Consider the following 12417-nt stretch of genomic DNA (forward strand, 5'->3'; position numbering starts at 1 on the left):
GATAGCAAGGGCTCAAGCTCCGTGCTCTGAATTTCTTCTCACTCAGTGGTTTTGCCCACAGTGCATATAGAGATAAGTTTCACTCACCCCCTTTTTCATGGTGCTGGGAAATGATTTGCCTTCTCCCAACCCCTCTCACTAGTCCCTCGAATCCCTCGTAAATCCTCTGAAAAACAGAACTCAACCCTCAACCACCCAGGGGCCCTCAGCCCTTTCCTGCCTCTCTGGTACCCTGCTTCTGGGGAATGAAGCTGTTTCTCGTTTGCCTCCACATATCACCTGATGCTCACAAAAGTCCCCCTTTAGGAGATGAACCCCAACATCATCTACGGACACTGCATCCTGTTTTCTTTAGGTGGAAACTGTGTCCACTGTATCCCACCGAGGAGCAGGGAGAAGCTCCCAGCATTGATTGAATTCTTAGGTGGAGCGGATCCGGTGACATTTAAAGAGGAGAATTTAATTTGATAGTTTATATTCTGCATAGGTTCCTCCTCTATTTGACTCAAGTAAATGGCTGCCTACTGCCACAGCTGTCTCTGCCGCACAGAAGAAATATGGTGCGGGGGGATGGTGCTCAAGGGGAGAACAGGACCCCGAGGACTTAGCATGGCTGGCTTGGTGTGAGCAGGGCCTGGGCTGGGTTTGGAGATTTTGTGTTTGCATTCTTCTCTGACCTCTACAGTACAAGGATGGGCTCAGAATGAGTGATAAGAGAGCACCCCCTGCTCTGAACCTCACGGTGGGAAGCTCAGTGGAGGGGACTAAAGATCTAAAGTCCAAAATCCAGAGAAAAGCTCACCCCAGTAACATGCAGTGACTTGAGCCATGGCCTGGAAGATGTCAGGGAACCTCAGTCTGTGTCCACCCTGTCCAGGGTACAGAGAGGCCAGTGAACCTCACGGATGTTAGTAGATGCTGCTATCAATGTCTTTTCCCAGCAGGGTCTTGCTATGTAGCCCAAGCTGGCTTTGAATTTAGCGATCCTTCTGCCTCAACTCCCGAGTGAGATTACAGGTACACATCACCATGCCTGGTATAGGGATAGAGATGTTCAAACGTGAATTTTGCTTCTAAATCCTTTGCCCAGCCAGGGACCCCAGTTGACTAGCAGAAGTCCCTCTTACAGGAAAGTGAGGCATGCATGGTCATCCTAGGACTGAGATAGTGTCCATACAGTGTCCCTTGTCCCTATGCCTCAACAAAGCTTACAGGACCTATGAAAGCACTTTGGTCTGTTTCCTGAGAGGTAGCAAGTCTAGTATTAACCCTGGGTTTTTCTACACAGTGCTCAGCTCAGGCAGTAACATGAGATGCAGACCCTTTGTTGGGGGTAATGTAAGCTTGGGGCAATTGACTGTTGTGCCATCTCTTCATTGGCTTTGCTTTGATTCAGTGGCCACAGAAATGACTGAGGCAAGGACTATGGGTTCAGAGAAGGACCCAGGGCCTGTTGTAGGGTCAAGTGTGTGTGTGTGCATGCACACGTGCAAGCATGCATACACACACACACACACACACACACACACACTTGCACACATACATCCCACTTTCTCCCCTAGAAGGGTGAATCTTCATTCACTAGTGAGTACACAGAACTCCCATGACACCCAGCTCCTGCTCACTCTTCAAAAATACAGTGCCAATCCATTTGCCTTGCATAGCCTTTAATTCGACTCTATAGGGATCACGCTTTACCATCCTGGGCAACTGTGATGTCTGCTTCTATAATGGCAGCCACTATTCTAACAAGGCCCCAACTCACTTTCTGAGAGTCATGTCAGATATATAAATATCAAGACAGGAGAGGGACCAACAATTTCATGACAAGGCCAGGGCCCTGCCCAGGACTGATTGTAAAGATCCTGGCGATTGGTGCCTGGTGTCAAGAATGAAACCTGACCTGAGTTACATGGAGAAGGTGCTTGCTCTGAGTGGGTGGGAAATGCTAGGTCCTGCACTGTTTAGGAGAGCAGAGCCCGGTTACGTGACAATTGTTCTTTGTGAGACATGAGCAAAGTTCTACTCACTGCAGATGGAACTGATGGTGATGGCAGACCTGAGTATAGATGCATTACTACCAAAGTCCAACTCGGTGAACCGTGAGTTTCACTGGGTTACTTATAGGAGTATGGTTACGGTGTATGGCTGGCGGGTTAGGTTACTTGCAGGAGTATGGTCGCCTGGCTACTTGCAGGAGCATGGTCAGCGGGTTACTTGCAGGAGTATGGTCAGCGGATTACTTGCAGGAGTATGGTCAGTGGGTTACTTGCAGGAGTATGGTCAGCGGGTTACTTGCAGGAGCATGGTCAGCGGGTTACTTGCAGGAGTATGGTCAGCTGGTTACTTGCAGGAGTATGGTCACCTAGTTACTTGCAGGAGTATGGTCAGCGGGTTACTTGCAGGAGTATGGTCACCTAGTTACTTGCAGGAGTATGGTCAGTGGGTTACTTGCAGGAGTATGGTCAGCGGGTTACTTGCAGGAGTATGGTCAGTGGGTTACTTGCAGGAGTATGGTCAGCGGGTTACTTGCAGGAGTATGGTCAGTGGGTTACTTGCAGGAGTATGGTCAGCGGGTTACTTGCAGGAGTATGGTCAGCGGGTTACTTGCAGGAGTATGGTCAGCGGGTTACTTGCAGGAGTATGGTCAGCGGGTTACTTGCAGGAGCAAATGCACAAGTCCACCACAGTGTGAATAAAAACTTGAAAGCTGGAAGCCAGCTGCACACTAAACAATGAGTTGAATGTCTGTTTCAGGCAGCTCAGTTGATCTGAGGCTCTTTTAAGAAGATTGGCTCATTTCGATAGTATCTCTCTGAAGTCCTCACCATTTACATAAGATGGGAAGGGAGGGACCTGGAGACTGTTCAGTTTCAGGGACATCCTGAATCTTGAGTTGTTTCCTGAGTTTTAATGAGTTTCGCTGAAGGATGGAATGTTTCACCTCCCCCTACAAATCAGATATCCCGCACGCCAGACATGACAGTTTATAACAGTAGCAAAACTATAGTTATAAAGTGGCAATGAAATAACTCACAACATGAGGAACTGTATTGAAGGGCACAGCATGAGCATGAAAATCACCCCCCCACAGGCTCACATGGTCTTCAGTTGTTGGCACTATTTGGGAATGTTAGTGAATTTCTGGAGCACCAGACTCACTGAAGCATGTCACTGGGGACAGGCCTTGAAGGCTTGTAGCCCTCCACTTTCTGTTCTCATTCTATTTCCTGTGTGCAGATGAACTGCAGTCAGCTGGCTTCCTGCTCTTGCCTCCATGCCTTCCGTGTCCACTGCCATGTTTTCCTGAGTCTATCTCTTCGGAACTGTCAGTTTCTTCCTTATGTTGCTTTTGATTATGGTGTGCTATTCCAGCAAGAGAAAAGTAACAACTATAGTCCTAGTTAGGGTTACAATTGCCATGATAAAACACCATGACCAAAAGCAACTTGGGAAGGAACGGGTTGATTTGGCTTATGTTTCCACGTTGTATTTCATCATCGAAGGGAGACAGGTGGCAGGAGCTGATGCAGAGGCCATGGACGAGTGCTGCTTACTGGCTTGCTCCTCATGGCCTGCTCAGCCTGCTTTCTTATAGAACCCAGTACCACCTGCCCAGGGATGGCTATACCCACAATGGGCTGGGTCCTCCCACATCAAACACTAATTAAGAAAATGCCAGACAGCCAGATCTTAAGGAGGCATTTTTCTCAACTGAGACTCCTTTCAATGACTCTAGCTTGTGTCAAGTTGGCATAAGATCAGCCAGCACAAATATACCCTTCTGGCCTGAGCTCCAGACTTCTTATCTGTCACTGTATTGTGACCTGATAGCTAATGCTTCCGCAGCCAAGACTTCATCGCCACTATGCGGTTTATACATTGAAGCTGTCTGTGTCACAGTGACAGCAAAAGTCACAATCAGATCCCTCCGTCATTCTGCTCTCCCACTTCCCTTCCTTCTCTTGTCGTCATGCAGGCTGCAGCCTTCCTCAGCCTTTGCACCCATTGGCCCACTGACCGTTGTTCCCACTTCTGGTCACATTCAAATGTCACCTCTTCAGATTTACCCTACTATCATACCTTAGATCAGACCTCTGCCACACTCGACTCCCAGTGCCTGGGAAGGAGCAAGTGGCAGGTAATTTCTAAGTATTGGATGAGGGAATGAGCTGTGGTAGCCGGAGGGAAGTGGAGCGGAGACCTCAGCGCCCAGCAGCTCAGGGTTATGGCTGGATAGAGGGCTGAGGCCCATGGCGTTTGCTTGACTATCCTCTGGGCAACTGAGTAGCATCTGTGGTCATGGGACCTGTGGTGAGAGAGAAGGAGAGGTGACAGGCAGGTGACCATGTCTGCATTTCTGCTTTATTCCAGGCCCTCTTAGCTGAGCTCCTTGCAGTTTCCCAGTTCCCCTTTATGCTTTGTTCATTTCTGCCCCTGCCAGCTCTTGTACGGAACTAGTGAATAATGGCAGGTCCTTAATTAGACTGAGAGCTGAGTCATGGTTGTTCCAAGAGTCAGTGCTGGGAGTCAAAGGTCTGGTCTCCAATCCCAGAACGTTCTTGCAGCTTCTCCTCAACATTCCTGCTCCATCCAGCCATTGTTCCATGCAGAGCAAATTGCTTCCCAGGATCTTGGACTGTGAGAAAGAATCCAGACAGGGCTATCTTGCCTGGAACCTTGGATAAGACTGGAGATGGTGTCCCTTTCTGTGGTTCTAGCCTGTGAGCAGTGAGGGCTGATCTGGGAGCCTAGGTTTGCATGTTTCACCTGCCAGGTGTCAATTGTCTCCTCCATAAATCCTCAGCGTTGAACAAGATCAGCAGCCGTTACATGATGCTGACAGCACCCTGAGGAATGAGAGTGGGATGGGCTGGATTTTACATGAAATCCGAGAGAACAAGACACAGACATCTCCTGGGAGAAGTTGTCTGGGAGTTTGTATAGCTGGAAGCGTGGGCTTCTGAGAGCAGCGAGGAGGCGGCGGCAGCAGCAGCAGCAGCAGAGCAGCAGCAGCAGAACAGCAGCAGCAACAGAGCAGCAACAGTAGCATTATCAACGGCAGCAAAGCAGCAGCAATGGCAGCAGAACAGCAGCAGCAGCGGCAGTAGCAGCAGCAATGGCAGCAGAGCAGCAGCAGCAAAGCAGCAGAGCAGCAGCAGAGCAGCAGCAGCAAAGCAGCAGAGCAACAGCAGAGCAGAGCAGCAGAGCAGCAGCAATGGCAACAGAACAGCAGCAGCAGCGGCAGCAGCAGCAGCAATGGCAGCAGAGCAGCAGCAGCAAAGCAGCAGAGCAGCAGCAGAGCAACAGCAGCAAAGCAGCAGAGCAGCAGCAGAGCAGCAGCAGCAAAGCAGCAGAGCAGCAGCAGCAGAGCAGCAGAGCAGCAGCAGAGCAGCAGAGCAGCAGCAATGGCAGCAGAACAGCAGCAGCAGAGCAGAGCAGCAGAGCAGCAGAGCAGCAGCAGCAGAGCAGCAGAGCAGCAGCAGCAGAGCAGCAGCAATGGCAGCAGAACAGCAGCAGCAGAGCAGCAGCAATGGCAGCAGAGCAGCAGCAGAGCAGCAGCAGAGCAACAGCAATGGCAGCAGAGCAGCAGCAGAGCAACAGTAGCAAAGCAGCAGCAGCAACAGCAACAACAGCAGCAGCTGTTCTCACTTCCTATGTAGCCACTCGGTGACGAGTGACTGTTAAGATTTTACAGGAAAGCCAGTAGATAATTCCTGCCCTCAGAGGAGATGCAGGCCATCCTCAGCTATGTAGCGAATTTGAGACTAGCCTGGGCTACATGAGATGCTGTGTCAGAAAATCAACTTTCCAATGAACATCTGATTTGAATGCTAGGTTTGAAGATGCATGCCTGCAGTCCCAGCACATAAGAGGAGGAAGCAAGAAACCAGGAGTTTAAGGCCAGTCTTGCTTATATACCAAGTGTGAAGCTAACCTAGGCTGCAGGAGACCCTGTCTTATCATCCTCAACCCTAGAAGGAACTTCACTGAGACAAAGGCTTCTTCTGCTGACACCTGAGAACCTCCACAGCTCTAGAGGTGGAGGCTCACAGATTTCCATCCAGTTTCAGTTTTGGCACTTAGATCTTTTGCCTGGCAGGAGCAACAAGTCCTAGGTGTTAGGAGGAAGTTTTGTTTTTTTCCTGATGAGTGAATCTATGAGATTCGTTAAGGGTGTTTGATAAAGACAGGCAGGCAGGCTCGACCTTTGTGGAGATGGTACCCATAACGTGGGTTCTACGTGGACATAGTCTTCGGCACTAGAGAGCTGGAGGGAAATCTGAGCGTGAAGCAGCACTCGTGGGAAGAAGTGTGACAGGGACTCATGGAGCCTGGAGCTCTGGAGGAAACAGTGAGGTTGCCTCAAACCCCTGATCCCAATACCTGCTTCTGTGCCTCTTGCTCACCTGTTAGCAGCAACCACAGAGTGCTCTTTGTCCCATTCCACAGCACCTTGTCCTAGCCTTGATGGGGACTGCTACTCTCAAGGCTCAGTGAGGGGGAATGCAGTTGGAGCCAGGCAGAAAAGCCCAAGAGAACCCCTGGAAAGAAAACAGGAGTCAAGATACAGTATAACTTGGGGGGTGGGGTGGGCAGAGAGGACTCAACTAGCAAAGTACTTGCTGTACAAGCCTGAAGCCCTGAGTTCGGATCCCCAGCATCTGCATAAAATGTTGGATACAGTTGTGGACACCTGTAATTCCAGCACTGGGGATGTGGAGGCAGGAGGATCCCGAGGCTTGCTGGCTAGCCAGTCTAGATACATTGGTGAGCTCCCTTTGCAGTAAGAGACCCTGTCTCAAGGCGGAGAGCCATTAAGGAAGATGCTGAGCTTCATCTCTGGCCTCTGTACACACAGACACACGTATATTTGCAGCCAAATATATTAGCTCACACATGAACATGTATATACACACATACAACTAAGAATAAAGAAGTAAATATATAAAGATACAGAATAACTCACCATGGGTGAGTGAACTTGTATCTTTCTGAGGAGATGGCAACACTAAACTAGACCTTTTAGAAGTGGTGGCTCTCAGGTGCAAATTTAGAACCCCCAAGGAGAGCCAGTTCAAGCTACAAGAATGTATATTCTCATTGCATAGAACGCCCAGGGTATGGGTAGGCTCCAGGACCACACTGATTTGAAGTAGCAAAGGCATGCTGTGAGCACAGCAGGAATGTGAGCCTGCTGTGCTTGGGGAAGCCAGGGCAGCCTTCATTGGTAGCTTCTTCCCCTCAGGCCTCAGTGGGCAGAGTGGGCAGTGTTGAGGTCAGCTAGAACCTAGGGGCCAAGTGGATTGTTGGGACAAGGCGGGGAAGGTCCTCATGGACCTTAGGAATTCACATATCAGGACAGAAGGAAGTAAATTTCTCAGAGAGGCGAGTATTTAAGATGCGCCATCTTTTTTATCTTTACAACAACCTTGTCGATTAAGAGTGGAGGAAATGTGACTCAGTGGATAAGCCACTTGCCAAATAAGCATGGGGACTTAGGACTGAACCCCAGCAATCGGCCTCGAAAAGCCTCTGAGTATTTGCAATCCTACAAGAGACAGAGACAGGAGGATCTGGGGGCTGCTGGCCAACCAGTCTAGCTGAATCCATGAGCTCTGGGTACAGTGGGAGAGTCTATGAATAAGGTGGCGGGTGATTGAGATAGGCATCGAGAGAGGGAGAGGGGAATGAGGAGAAAGAAGAGGAAGGAGGAAGAGGAGGAAGCACAGAAAAATGTTGAGGTATTTGTTCAAGAACGTTCAGCAATGAAATAGAGCCAGGATTCAAGCCCAGGTCTGCAGAGCATGGAAGCCATGGTTTGTACCATCCATCCTACTACATGTACTATGGTACTATGCTGTAGGGTGGAGCCTGCACTACAGGACCATTTATGAGCCGGGGAAGGGCCTGGAGATTTAAACACCAAAGACACACAGACAAAGACATGGGTCATCCTTGAAACAAGAATGCCAACTTTATTGTGTACTAAAGCCGCTTATATATGGACCCTTAACTAACTGAAAGCCACGCCCCAGCCAAACCCATCAGAAACCACTCCCCCTGCCATCAGAAACTCCTGAGGGTCTCTTGCTCAGAGCAGCTGCAAACACAGGAAAACAGTTGTTTTGCTCAGAGCCGCTGCAAGCATAACAAATCGTTTACAGGAAATTTAGGGTCTGGGGCCATAGCCCCCAACATTGGTTTACGCTGTTATATTGGGGAGGCTTGTAGGGCCGCTTGTACCTTGTGGTTGTGGGAGTCCATTGGAGACTCACTCTTGGGTATGAGGGATCGTGGCTCCAGCTGACTCCAGCTGCCAGTGGCTCCCAGGTGGGAGGTCAGTGCTGGCTCCTGTGCGGTGCTTCTGCTTGCATTGGCCAAGGGCTGGCCAAGGCCAGCAACATCCGTCTTTGCATTGATATAGTAGCTTGTGTGTTGCTGAGCTCCTCATCGCAACAGGGGTCTGTATGAGGGTAGGATTTCATTTCTTACCTACCACAATTTAGTTTTTATTTAATTTCTTTTTTTTTATTTTTTTAATAATTTTTTTTATTAAGAAAAGAAGAAAAAAAAACATAAACAAAAAACAAGTTTCCACCTCCTCCCAGCCTCCCATTTCCCTCCCCCTCCTCCCACCCTTCTACCCCTCCCCCCACTCCTCTCCCCCTCCCTCTCCAGTCCACAGAGCAGTCCAGGTTCCCTGCCCTGTGGTAAGTCCTAGGTCCTCCCCCCTCCGTCCATATCTAGGAAGGTGAACATCCAAACTGGCTAGTCTTCCACAAAGCCAGCACATTAAGTAGGATCAAAACCCCGTGCCATTGTCCTTGGCGTCTCATCAGCCCTCATTGTTCGCCATGTTCAGAGAGTCCGGTTTTATCCCATGCTTTTTCGGTCACAGTCCAGCTGGCCTTGGTGAGCTCCCAGTAGATCAGCTCCACTGTCTCAGTGGGTGGGTGCACGCCTCGTGGTCCTGACTTCTTTGCTCATGTTCTCCCTCCTTCTGCTCCTCATTGGGACCTTGGGAGCTCAGTCCAGTGCTCCAGTGTGGGTCTCTGTCTCTGTCTCCATCCATCACCAGATGAAGGTTCTATGATGATATGCAAGATATTCGTCAGTATTGCTCTCATTTATTTAATTTATTTATTTAATTTCTATCCTTAAAGTATCCTTCCTTTTCCCAGGCTGCTCATCAGGCAACACCCAGTCTTTTGGGTGTGGGGCGTGCTGGCATTGCTTGACTGGCTTTTCAAAGCCTCCCTGCAGCCTCAAGTGCTGCCTGACAAGGATTAAAAAAAATTATAGGGCTGTGATTTCCCCTGCGCTTTTCCTCCTCTCTCATTACCACGAAAGGAGGCATATTACGTCTTCACTTTGTGTAATCCCCACCTCTCACCTGGGCGGGTTGATGTACATCACAAGGCAGTTGTTTCCCACTTCTCGAGGCTCACCTCGAGCATCTGGAAGCTAAGTCCCCAGAAAGACAAGAGTAGGTCCCCAAGCCTCACGCTGTTCTAGGAACATTCCACTACCGTGGCAGCCATGGGACTTAGGTGGAAGAATACTTGCTTCCTGTGCACGGGCCCTGGGTTCAATCCCCAGTGCTGCAAGAACAAATGTGATGATGTAAACACTGGACTAGGGGCATAGGGGCAGGGCGATCAGAAGTTCAAGGTCATCCTTAGTTCCTGAGGGAGCCTGAGGTTAGCTCCTGTATCACAAAGGAAAAGAAAACCAATACTGAAGCCCTGTTGCTGTTTAACATGAACCTCTGTGGCACAGAAACCTCTCTGGCATGTAGACCAGAAAATGGGAACGCAAAGTTTTCCTAGGTAAGCTGTTTGCTTGCAGAAGGAGCTGTTTGAAGTTTTGCAGGAAAACAGTGCTCCCTTTGCCAACAGTTAGGACAGAACAAGAGCAAAGCTTGCGTGAGCGGCCATGGCAGGATCGCCCAGGATGCTATTCAGGGCAGCGAGAACTTAGAGCAGTGAGCTGGGGTGTCAGGAAGCAAGGCCTGGGACCTGCCCCTTAAGGTTGTTCCTTAAATCCTTGGGTTCTCAGCTACAGAAACAGCTGTGAGAAGACTTGCTCCAGACAGCAAAATAGCATGGAATTCTGATAACGGAGGCATAGGTGCAGGGGACTACTAAACAGACCCACAAGTAATAAATTCTAGATGATTCTGGATGCCCCTTACTTCATACTGATCATACAAAATGTAAAATAAAAAAAATAGCTGGGCATGGTGGGCACACCTGTATTGCTGGCACTCAGTGGCAGAGGCAGGGGCATCATGAGTTTCAGGTCAGCTTGGCCTACCTTATTGGTATGAGAGTGGATTGTGTGTGTGCAGGGAACAGACCTTGTCTGTGCAAATAGTGAGATCCTGTTCCCAAATCAGTAACAGCAGCTGCATGCTTAGGATGTAGCTCAGTGGTAGACTGCTCAGCATGCTCAAGGCTCTGGGTTCAATCTCCAGCGTAACAAACAGAGGAAAGCAACTCCTGTGCCCACAATAAGGGACCAAAGGGAATTCCCTGGCTTCAGGACAAAGAGGCAACTGGCCCCCTTCAGGCTCATCGCCTAAGGCTGCAATCCCTGTTTGTACCTGTCCACTGGGGCTAAGATCTCGTTTCTTTCCTTTCAGGTAAACAGCAGCAATGATAACTGACAGCATGCTAAAGAATGTGCATTTTATTCCGTACAAGCTTAGAAATCTTACCTGGAGGCTTCACTGTTGGGGCTTTCCAGTCTTTCCTGAGCTTTAATACAGAAAATAAATTCAATTCCAGCACTTAGCAGGTGCCACGTGGCAGGCTCTCTGAACACAGTTGCTGAATAAATGCTTTAGGAGGTGGCTGTCTCTATCAAGTCTAGGGGTCTGATGGAGAGGAAGTCAGCTTTCACTACCACTTAGCCTACTTTGCTCGTACAATGAGAATGAGAATGAATTGTGTGTGTGCAGGGAACAGATCGTGTCTGTGCAAAGAGGGTGGATCGTGTCTGTGCAAAGAGGGTGGATCGTGTCTGTGCAAAGTGAACAGACCCTGTTCGTGTGAAGAGCATAGGAGGTGTGGCTTCAGTTGCATTGCCAAGCCTTGCTCCACAATCAAATCCTGAGGTCACTCCCATCCCCTGAAGTGATGAGTATGTCTGTGTGGACTCAGGACAGGATCTGTGCATTCTTCCCCATTTTATTTCTTCATCACTCTAAGGGCTTAAAGTGGAGGAAAACCAACACAGCAAACAGACCTGTCCTGTTAATTTTGACATGCAGGTAAAGTGCCTTGACCTAACGGAGGCTCTGATTGGGCTGCTGTTCCCAGTAAGATGCTGGTACAGAGCAAGGAACCACAGAGTTCAGCATTCACTGTTGAATGGGAAGCCCTGTAGGCGAGTAGCCAGGGATGGCTGACAACCAAGGAAGACCAGTATCAAAGAGGAGGATGAGCAGATCCAACACTCAGGGGGGTGTCAACAGGAGCCTCTGGACAGACAGTCAGGGGTGTGTCCACAGGAGCCTCTGGGCAGTCAGGCAGGTGTGGGAGGATAGACAACCCCCATCACACACACAGCTACAGCCACCCATGCAATATGGCACCATGAGGCCAGTACCATTACTAATCCTCATTCTGAAGCTGGGGAAAAGGGCATGAAGGGGTGAAATAAGCTGAGTTTCTATGCTACCACCTCTGTTCCAGGTCTGGAGGACTTGAGCCATTCTCTTCTGCCTCAGAGATGTGAAGGGCAGAGGGCAGAGTGGAACCCGGAGAGCACTCAGACTAACACTGAGTGACGACAAAAATGCTTTGGTCTCCCCTCTGAGTAGTGGCTGGGGACATAGCTCAGTTGGTAGGATGCTTGCCTGTCATACACAAAACTCTGGGTTCCATTCCCAGCACTGCGTGAAACCCAGAAGGGTGGTACATGGGAACCCCAGCACGTGGGAAGCAGAGCAGAAGCATGAGGAACTCAAGTCAGACTTAGATACTCCATGAGTTCAAGGCCAGCCTGAAGTACAGAGACCCTGTCTTAAAAACCAAAGGTTTATGGTAGGAACACCAGCACCTTCATGGTCCACCCACAGACAGGGCATGAGAGTTCTCTAGAAGGAATGAGTGTGGATCCTGAGAGCAGGTCGTGACAGCATGGGACTCCCAGGGACCTTGAAGTCTGAGTGAGAAATTCGCCAGAGGAAACTGGTAGCAGCTGGTTTGGGGTGGGGACAAAGCAGCTGTCTGTGATAGAGACATGGACACAGCCCCTCATTCCCCTCTCTCTCCCCAGAGCAGTCTTGCAACACTCCACAGTTTGTGGACATCACCCTAGGGCCAAGCTCAGGCTCAGGTGACCACATGATTCTAACACGTATTGTACTTGCTCCTCTTCCAAGCACCCTGCCTTGGCTGTGGATGA

This window comes from Microtus oregoni, unplaced genomic scaffold (genome assembly GCF_018167655.1).
Source record: "Microtus oregoni isolate MIOR12 unplaced genomic scaffold, Mior012 000007F_ref0000211, whole genome shotgun sequence".
Classification (NCBI taxonomy): Eukaryota; Metazoa; Chordata; class Mammalia; order Rodentia; family Cricetidae; genus Microtus; species Microtus oregoni.